Raw genomic sequence first — 11,099 nt, 5'->3', positions numbered from 1 at the left:
TATGATTCCGACTGAAAAACACAAGTTGAGTTAAATTTGTACGTGGTTTGGTACCACGTATTAAGTATGTGTGTGCTGTTGCTGCTATGTCTTCTACTTGCACATTTTCGTCTTTGGTTGGGTTCGTTGAACAACAAAAGAATTGGAAGAGTGGAGAGAAATTAGAAAGGGAACAGAGTAAGCAGGCCCGATCTACGGGTGGTTTCAGTGGCTCGCATAATGGAGGGCAGAGGAAAGGGTATTCTGCAACTGCTCAGTTTGGCGCTTATTCTAGTGCCAGTGTTCCGTCTGGTAGACAGGGCCAGAGAAACAATAACCAGAACAGATTTTCGTAAGGTAACAACCGACATTCATCTGGTTGGGAGGGTTGTGTTTGTCATCATTATGGTATAAGGGGTCATATCAAGAGGGAGTGTAGGAAGTGGCTACGTGAAATGGCTAACTCCTCTGGCCAGGGAAACAATCCATCTGCTCCTGTTGCTGCTAGAAATTCGCCTGCTAGTAATACAAAAAATGTTCCTAATACTAGTGGTAATGGGACTGGTAAAGCGGTTGCTAACACCGCTAATGGGTAACAAGCCCGACTTTATAGTTTGACCCGTAGGGAGGCAGCTGAAACCTCAAATGCTGTGGTCACAGGTATTCTCACTATTTGCTAATTAGTATTGGCAATAGGGTTTATAGACACTGTGTAGTTGTAATTAAAGGTCGTGAGACTGTAACTAACTTATTTGAACTAGAGATGGCAGATTTTGATATGATTATGGGGATGGATTGGTTGTCCGCGTGTTATGCAAACGGGGATTTCCGGCACAAGTTAGTTCATTTCTAATTTTCTAATGAACCAGTTATTGTGTGGAAAGGTGAAATTGCTATGCCTCAAAGTAGATTTATTTCTGATCTCAAGGATCATAAGCTAACCTTGAAAGGGTGTATTTATCATCTGGTTGATGTCAATGACACTTAAGCCGTGGTACCCGAATTCGCGTCTATCGCTATAGTTAATGAATATCCCGAAGTATTTCCAAAAGATCTTCCGGGTATCCCACCAGATAGAGTTATTGAGTTTGGGATCGATGTGATTCCCGATACTCAACAGATCTCTATTCCACCGTATTGTATGGCTCCAACGAAGCTACGAGAATTGAAAGATCAATTGAAGGACTTGTTGGATAAAGGTTTTATTTGACCAAGTACCTCACCTTGGAGTGATCCAATCCTATTCTGTCACGACCCATTTTAGCCTAGGTCACGCGGGCACCTACCTTTCCTACGTCTCTAGGCGAACCCTTAACTCAACATTCACAATCAATAAAATAATAGTGGAAGAAGTAAAATGACGTAAGTCTCACAATATAATATAATACAGATAAGTGCGAAAGTAAATGAATCCACCCCAGTATCTGGTCTGGTCATACAAGAGCATCTAAATCCGAATACTAGGGTTTGGATAATAATACATAAATGGTCTCAAGTCATGTCTTGAACGAAAAGTAAGACATAAGCGGTAGAAGAGTCGTCGAGGTCAGTGAACGCCATGCTCACCCTGGAATACTCAAGTAGAAGCTGAGGAGTCGATCAACCACGAGTCAGAGAAGTAGGTTCGATCTGGTACTCTGCATTCATAAAAGAATGCAGCAAGGGTCAGTAGAAATAACAGTACTGGTAGGCATCATCGTCCGACTAAGCATAGTTAACACAATTCAAAAAATAAGGTAGATGAGCGAATAAACCAACCAAGCATGAGACAATATAATTGTAACCGAGTATCCGTTATCACTTATGTAAACATCTAAACCCCAATATAATAAATCTGAGTACATGTGATTCGAACCAATCACCACGATAGAATCATCACATTCTAATCATCATAACACAATTACCACAATCTAGTCATCACAACATCTCACTCAAGTCATAATGCAATGCAGTGCAATAATGGTATGAATGCGATGCCATGCCATGCAAATGAGGTGTACACATGCACTCCGAACGAAAATATCGATGTCTCGGTAGCACAACCCAGCGTGACTCACGAAGTCTAAGTGCCACTCATCCTGGATCTTTGCCCAACAGACAGACAGGACCTTGGCTAATTGCTCACAGGGGGAGTCTCACCGGCACCACCTTGGCGGACCCGCAGAGTCCATGCACTAACATCGATTTCGGAATAACATCGGAATCGTCCATGCAACAATGATGCCCGGATATAACCATCAGGCATCGACCTCCTCACAATCACTCAAAAAGAGTTTGTCAAATATCAGTTTCACAAGTCAACGATTCCGGAATTGAACCTCGAACATCGGCCTCCTCACAATCACTCAAGTAAAAGAGTTTATCAAGCGTCAATTTCATATCAACAATGATTCCGGAATGGATCTTCGGACATCGGCATTTTCACAATCACTCAAGTAAAAAAGTTTATCAAATATCAGTTCCACTCAATCAACGATACCGGATCATCATCGGGTATCGGCCATGCATGATAAATATGAGGAATGCGTGCAATGCATATGTCAATCATCAACAAGCAAGTTCAATATCACAAGTACCTCAACGGGGTACGCTAACAATGCATTACATCACAATACCAACAGTGGGTATGCCAACAATTAAATAGAAAAGACAAGCTATAAAACCTCCTGAAAACACACCTCACACGGGAAATCTCAATGTTCAACAGATAACATATTATAAAAAGTACAGTTTGGTGCACAAAGCATCCCGCATTAGCTGGATCTGGGGAAGGGCCGCACCCCAAGGGGTGTGATGTAGACAGCCTACCAAGAAAGAACATATTTCCATCAAGAAAGAACTAGGATATTCGGGGACTTAGACCAAATTGATCAAAGGGCAGCCCGGTGCATGAATCGTGCGTTCACGCAGGGTCCAGGGAAGGCCGCACTTCAAGAGGGTGTAATGTAAGCAGCCTACCCTCACGGAATGCGTCAATGACTGATTCCACGGCTTGAACCTCTGACCTATAGGTCACACAAAGACAACTTTACCGTTGCTCCTAGGCTCCCCTTCCAAAGTACAAATTGACCAAATAGTCCAAATTCGTTTCCTATCTAATTCACCCAATAATTCATCTCAATCTTAACCAGTGTCCTATTTCATGGCCCTGTCCATAGAAAATGCAAATACAAAACATTTGATAGGTTATATGTACTCATCCATCGACTCAGGGGACATGAGTTTGTGAAGAGTGAAATACTAGAATAGTTGTTATAGTTTACCTGTGAAGGACTTTCATCGCCTGAAGTCTTAGTCATCTTTGCACCAGCGTCTTCGTCATTGGAAAATTGCTTGCGAAGTGAGACATTACCAGAACTAGGATCAATGAGTAAAGACTCTGACAATGATTTTCTACCAGAGCCATGATGCTCAACCGCAGAGGCTAGATTCTGTCTCGCTATAGAATCCACATGAGAGGTAGAATTAATTTGCTGAGAAGCAGGCCCAGTGGATGTCAAACGATTCCCAGATAGCAAGTTCCCAGCAGCTTTACTTAAGCTTGATCTGCGACCCATTGACAATTCATTTTTTTCCATAATGAGTACCTCAGCCTGTAAAAGAAAGATGAAATGAGGCAAAGCAAATACTTTGTACATGAGAAATTTGTTTATAAGAATATGATATGTCAACGCAAGCTAGTAGATGATTATGGAGCAAATGTTTCTGGTTTTCATGCTACCTCATTTGATGGATCTTTCTTGAAACCGCCAAAAGCCACAAGAAAATCCCTTTCCTTATGCTGCACAAGGACGAGGCTGAATCCCTGGCATTCATAAAATTTTTGAAGTATACTTACATGAACCATCAAATGGTCAAATTTATGTAGCCGCAATCTAGAGCAAGAGCATGTAATTTTGTCCAAGTACAGGTTCAAACACCAGATCGTATGTGCACTTTATAGTAGACCACACGACTAAGTCCTTAACTACCTTTTGCTTTAGAAAAGTTTTCCATAAGCAATAAAAGTTGACGCTTCAAATTTTTTTTATTTTTTTTTTGAAAGCAAACTGTTTATTTTTGCCATAAAATAATGTAACAAAAACCAAAGTATTCTCCCATTTTTTCTTCAAACACTAACCAAGTCCAAATACATTTTTTGATAACCGAGAAATCCCCGAGGGCCAGCCCGCACGGTTCGGAGCTCGGTGGATATCCCCTCTGCCCTTCTCCACTTACCAGGCTTTTCTCTGCAGTAGGGTTTGAAAACCAGGGCATGCACCTAACCCACACCTCGAGCGCTGGCTTTTACCACTAGAACAAAGCTTTGGGGGCAAGTCTAAACACATAATTTTCAAAATCATTTCCAAAAATTAGACAAAAACAGAATTGGAATTGTAGCTAGTCGTAGGTGGATATATTCTGAAGGCAGAGGGTGCGGCGGTGGTGGGTTGCACCCAACCCACAACTCGAGTTTATATATAGTTGAAAAGTTATGGAAAATACATCTTCATACTTAATCCAAACATAATGGTAAAAGAAAAATAGTGAGTGCAATGATTTTTCGCGCATTTTGAACCACCCACGAGGTCTAGTGGTTGAAACTCCAGATTGCACCACTTACATGCAGGTTCCAATTCCTCTAAAGGCCCTTCCTCTTCTATCTTCTCCTGCCCCACTCTTCTATGATTCTATCTTCTCTTGTTCACTGTCTATGGACTACTCTCAAAAACTAGGGACTTGGGTGGTGCTAAAATTATACTTTCTTTTTCTATGAATACAAGAAAGTAATATTTTTTGTGATGAAAATATGCAAGAGAGCTAATTACATATTCAATGATATTTGCATACATTATACTAGTTATACTTTCACATGCAAAACAAAGCATGGCAAGATCTCTGCTAAGATCCGGAATTATCAGGTACTAGAGAATAAAAATTATGAGTTGACTGACGTAAAAAATTCAAAGATAGCACTAGCACAAGAACATATACTGTGAGTTGCCTGGCATAAACGTTGATAGGCATAATGTCAAAAGGCATAAGCATGTATTATAATTGTGAGACAGTAAAAAGAAAAACTGAACTGAACCTTGTTGGTTGTGATAGAAGAAGCTGGTTAAGCAACAGCGACAGACCATTAAAGTTTTATAACATCAAATATTAGAGTCTCAGCATGTCCTGAAGAAACAAAGTATAGTTAAATACTAAGAATGGAAACAAAGGGAAGAAGGAGAAGAATAATTTCAAAAAATTTGAAAGCCCAAGAAGAAAATAGGTTCCTATTAAATGAATTTCTTTGTTGAGTGTATATCGATGGCGATGAAGTAGAAGGCTGCAGTTATTAGCTACTAAGACATACTTCTTTTCCTGCTACCACCCCCAGCAATATACCATTTAGTTCCACAGAGCACTCCACAACAACCAGCTCTAGGTGAAGGATGGAATCCACGTATTTTAATTCTTGACCACGCCATCTGAGGTGAACATGAATATCCAGCATTAGAATGTTGCATATAAACGAAATTTGCATTCATTCAGGGAAGGACCGCTTAAGATTTTATTCCACAAACCGTCTCAAAGTCAAGAGTGTATAAGTCATTTCGGACTTTGATGATCCACCAAAAATCAGGAGCAACTTATCATCATAGAGGGCAGACACATGGTTTGATCTTGGAGATGGACCTGTTCCCCTGCATGCATGTGGAAGAAATCAAGAAATAAACTTGATAATGCCACCATCCGGTAAAGTTAATGGCCCAAGGAGCAGAAACATTCGTAATGATATAAATGATGTATCCCTTAGCAACTCACGTGCAATGAAGCGGCAGCCATGTCAGGGATTTAAGATTAAACATATGCGTATCATTTAGCTTCCTCCTCTTCGCGTCTTCACCCCCAAATAATATCAAAACTGAGCTTGCTCTAAGGACAGTATGACCACTACGTGCAACCTGTCGATTGAATTGAGCAGTTAAAAAGAAACAAAAAAATTGACGAATTGCACCTCAGCTATCACACAACAAACTGAAGCGAAATTTTTATATTTTCCTCCCGTTTTCCTTTCATATTTAAGAATACGATAATTAAATTACCTCATAAAAGGAGACAGGTTATAGATACTTCACCAGACAAGTTAGACATGGTGCACAAAACAAGACATTAACTATTACTTTCTTTTAGATAATGGATACACGGGAGTCTGCTTTATATTGTGTTAGGTGTTAAACTGAGTAATCACTTACTATGAAGTGAATACCACAAAGGAAAAAGGGAATGCACAATCAGATCGCACAGGAGGACTAGAAGCTTTACCGGAACGTCTCCTTTCGCTTCCAGAAGTGACCAGCATTCAGTTTCAATGTCAAATGCCCAGACTGCAACAGACAATTTCAGAAGAAGTATATTGAGGAAAGCACAGTTGGATTAGATAGAAACACTGTAAAATTAGCAGAAAATCAACCTGCGATTTTGTCACTTGCAGGGTCAGTTTTTCCTCCAACCATAAGAATCTTTTTCCCCCATTGAACCTGTGTAATAATAGGAAAATTTTATGATGAATAGTACTCCAATATGATATATTTCACACCACAAAAGGATATATAAATCAGATTAACCAATTGAATTATAGCATCATAACAGCAAACCTCAGTGCTATCATAAAAGTACTCCCTCCGTCCCATCTTATGTGAAGGCATTAGACTGGGCACGAAGATTAAGAATGAAAGAAAGACTTTTAAAACTTGTGATCTAAAACAACCATAGATATTTGTGTGGTTATAAATCATTTCAGTAAGGCTAAAATGGGAAGTTTAAAGTTAAATTATTACTAAATATAGAAAGGTGTCATTCTTGTTGAGACTGACAAAGGAAAGAGTATCACATAAATTGAGACAGAGGGAGCAAAACACAAGTAGTGGACCTGTACATAAACATATATTTCTCTTCTTCATCTGAAGTCAATTACTGATATCAAATATCATTGCGACTAGGAGTTAGACAGTTCAGACAATATTCATGTAGATATTCTTCAAACATCCAATAAACTCCCTTCTTTCCAATTCCATTTTGTTTGCTCTAAAGCTATTTCAATCCATTCCATAAAAGATGATTTTTTTCCTAAAATAGAAAATCAACAATTTACACGCCTCCTCCACATCTTCCAATTATAATAATTATTATTCTTTTCAGAAAGTTGGTTTCCCAGCCAGCTTTGGCTCACCAACTAATCTATCGGGCAGCCTACTACATGAATATTGGGGACTCACACTGCGTGTCGTAGTTGGTCAGAACCTGAGATCCCCAAGTTTGTCATTCCCATACCTCAATCACTCAGACATCCCTTTGGAAATTATTTGCCATCTATTATTTTGATATCTTTCTACCCAAAGTTCAAACTCAAGCATAATAACTTATCCAGACTTTCTTCTGTTAATCTCCGTGACACATCAACCATATTCTATGTTACTCGGACTCTTCACTTTCGGTGCCGCACCCGTGTCGACACGACATGGGTGTGGGATCCGTACCCGATTTGGTCAACCGATTTTGGATACTCTGACCAAAATCGACGTAGAAATTCTGGACAGATTCAATGATTTCTTTAATCCAAACTAAAGCTAAGGTGAAATTGAAGAAAATGGAATACCTTGTATATAAAAATTTCTATGTCACTCTGTTTCCTTTTATCTCCTTTAGGGATTCTCCTCTTGATCAATATTTTTTCCTTAATTTTTCCACATAATATTCCATAATTTAGGTTTTATAACTCTATTTTTAGATATTCGAATTTTTTTAGCCGAATCCCCACACCCGTATCCATAACTGGATCCGTATCCCCGAATCTTAAAATTTAGATCATGAAGGATCCGATATCTAGATCCGCACCCGTATCGGACACCCGCACCCGAGTCCGAGTAACTTAGACCATATTAACTAAAATAGGACAGAGGAAATATTGCACAGACAACATTTTTAAAAGCGAGCTTCAGTTTTTTACCTTTAACTAGATGTTAGCTAGGTAAATGTTTCCATTAGCAGGTTTCTCAAAACCTATAAACTCTTTCTTGAAAGAGACATATCACAAAGACATGGTGCATCTCTATATCTGTTACAATTTCTTGACAAGCAAACTCCAAAAGGAAAGCAACAAAATAGACTAGAAAAATTGGAGTAAAGGTTACCAAAGCATGGCCCTTGCATGCTGGGATTTTTAGAGGAAGACTGGTGGGCGAGAGGTAGAGCTTTGATGAAGCTGTTGTCCAGGAAAAGCTATCAAAATTTAGCACCTGAAATGAAAATGAACGCATGCCACTGGTATCAAGTATGCCACCTACAAAGCAAGTTGCACGACACTAATGATTGAAACTTGTCTCAGTTACAATCTAATTATTTCCCATTTTTCAAAGATCAATACAACTCAGAAATTTTCTTCTGACTTAAAAGGTCAGAAAAAAAAAAGGAAAAGAACGGGTTCCATGGTTTTACAAATCCCTCCGCGAACCAAGACGAAGAAGCTTCTTCTTACTTGTTGGGCACAAACATTAACGTCATATCTCTGTCTATTTACGTGTGTTAAACTACAAATTTCGTCCATTTATGCGTGTTTCCTTCAAAATCTAATTTCTAAATTCAGCACATCTTCTTTAATATTATTATTTCTTATTTATCAACGGAAAAAAGTTTGATGTTGATCGTTGGTGATAATTAGCCTTCGGATTCCAAAGTGAAATAGGATATTTTGGATTCCAAAATGAAATCGAATATTATCTTGTTTGAAGCACGAAGAAGATCAATATTTCTGTTTATATTTCCAGGTAGGAGTCATCACACTTGAGCTAATGGAACTTCAGGAAACATCACCATTTTACCTGCACATCCTCTAACAACCGGCTACCAGTTTCTCCACCGACAACCACCATCTTGTTCCCAACTACAGCTGCTGCATGCTACTCAGTAAAAGCAAGATGTTAAGTTTTAAAGCATCACAAATTTAATAACATGTGCTATCTTTGACCAGTAGTCAGTTACATTGAAGCGAGGTGTAGGTTTTTCTCCAGTTATAGAAAGAAGCATCCAGTTTTCTGAGCCACCTGAAGCACAATTGTTAAGCTCAGGTGCACCTGATGAGCATTGACAACTCTTTTCTTCTGAATCGTTATTACTGTGAGGAACACCTTCACCCTGTCATTCATAATGAGCTTAAACTTCATGCTTCTCGTATGCAACAGAAGGAAAAGTTGCAATAAAGGTCTTACACTGGAACTGCTAGAACGCTTGGGGTTCCTCATTGGACTTCTAGTTCCTTGAGCTGAGTTCAACCTGAATAAAATAGTGATGAGCTCAGAGGGATAGAACTAGCATATGGTTCAGAAGACGTAGAATTCTGGAACATGCTATGCTATAATGAGGACATTCATATCCTTAAGAAGTCCAGCAACAAATTCATGTGAGAGATGAAAAGCCATGAGTACCGATAGAAGGATTTTAGCAACAGTACGCAAGGACTTCATGTTACTGTTATTTATAAGGAATAACAACATGCCAAAAATTGTACTAGAGAGTAAGTTACTCGGACTCGGGTGTGGGTGTCCAATACGGTTGCGGATCTAGATGTCGGATCCTTCATGATCTAAATTTTAAGATTCGGGGATACGGATCCAGTTATGGATACGGGTGGGGGGATTCGGCTAAAAAAAATTCAAATATCTAAAAATAGAGTTATAAAACCTAAATATGGAATATTATGTGGAAAACTTGAGGAACAAATATTGATCAAGAGGAGAATCCCCGAAGGAGATAAAAGGAAACAGAGTGACATAGAAATTTTTATATACAAGGTATTCCATTTTCTTCAATTTCACCTTAGCTTTAGTTTTGATTAAAGAAATCATTGAATCTGTCCAAAATTTCTACGTCGATTTTGGTCAAAGTATCCAAAATCGGTTGACCAGATCGGGTACGGATCCCACACCCACACCCTCACCCACATCTTGTCGACACGGGTGCGGCACCAAAAGTGAAGAGTCCGAGTAACATAGACTAGAGATCACAATGGCATCTTACACATGAGGATCTGAAATGGGAGCGCAAATGAATCAGATGATTCATCTTAGACAACCCTAACTAGTTTGGGACTTAGGTGTAATGATTGATTGAGCGAAATGACATATTACACAGGGAAAGGATTGCAAAGAAAGCAAAATGATATCTGAAATATGGGAGAATCTTTCAGTAATTCTCTCTTACCTGACATAACTAAAATTAAGTTCAATTTCACCTTCCACAAGTGCTTCATTGATAGAGATCATAAAACTTTTATGATGGGTCAAAATACAAGCCAATAGAGCAAAACTGCTGTTCAGCAATGCCGAGTGCAATAACACATTCAGTACCTGACCTCTTACTGATGCAATTTATAGTTTATGACAAGGGGTGAAAGCTACAGCTCCTAGAAAACGCTCATGGAGACCTCCATCTTATGAGCTAAAGGCAACATTCAGTTGCTAAATTCGAGAATTTTTAAATAATGTACCCAATTGAAACCCAAAATCAGTAGAGCTCTGTTAAACATCTCCAAACTCCGCTATTTTGAGGAGAAAATCCTAAGTCCTTCCGCCACTAGCAACCAATTCTAGAAAACAAGAAGCCTTTTGTCTAGACTATTGTGAATTTGCCAGCAACACCAACCAACCCAGTTAAACTATTAAAAGATAACATGAATAGGTCTTAAACCAAATTAAGCCCCCGTTTGGCCATAAGAATTATTCACTTTATTCCGGAAATTTTTTTCACTTTTTTCCGGAGTCAGCATTTGGCCATGAGAATTCTGAATACAACTTGAAGTTGTATTCCGAAATACCAAAAACTCAAAAATCTTGTTTTTCAAATTTTTTTCACTTTTTTCACTTTTTTACAACTACATTTCACGAAAAACTACAATTTCAAAAACTATGGCCAAACACAACTCAAACTCCAAAATTCCAAAAAAAAAGTGATTTTTTTTTTTTTGGTATCTATGGACAAACGGGGCCTAACTAACTTCAACATGTCGATAAGTTCTTAAACTAAGCTACACATACATGTTGTATGTATAATTTTTACCTCATCTAGGTGTGAGTAAAGAAAGACTATTGACTTGC

General features: G+C 38.7%; 1 pseudogene; it reads right to left on the bottom strand.

Moving 5' to 3' along the window:
• Positions 1 to 1,337: 1,337 nt before the first annotated feature.
• LOC132626835 (acyl-CoA-binding domain-containing protein 6-like) lies at positions 1,338 to 10,844 on the bottom strand (annotated as a pseudogene).
• Positions 10,845 to 11,099: the final 255 nt, after the last annotated feature.

Source organism: Lycium barbarum, chromosome 2, assembly GCF_019175385.1.
Source record: "Lycium barbarum isolate Lr01 chromosome 2, ASM1917538v2, whole genome shotgun sequence".
Taxonomy (NCBI): domain Eukaryota; kingdom Viridiplantae; phylum Streptophyta; class Magnoliopsida; order Solanales; family Solanaceae; genus Lycium; species Lycium barbarum.
Note: the sequence above shows the minus strand (reverse complement) of the source record. Positions and strands in the feature narration are given on the sequence as shown.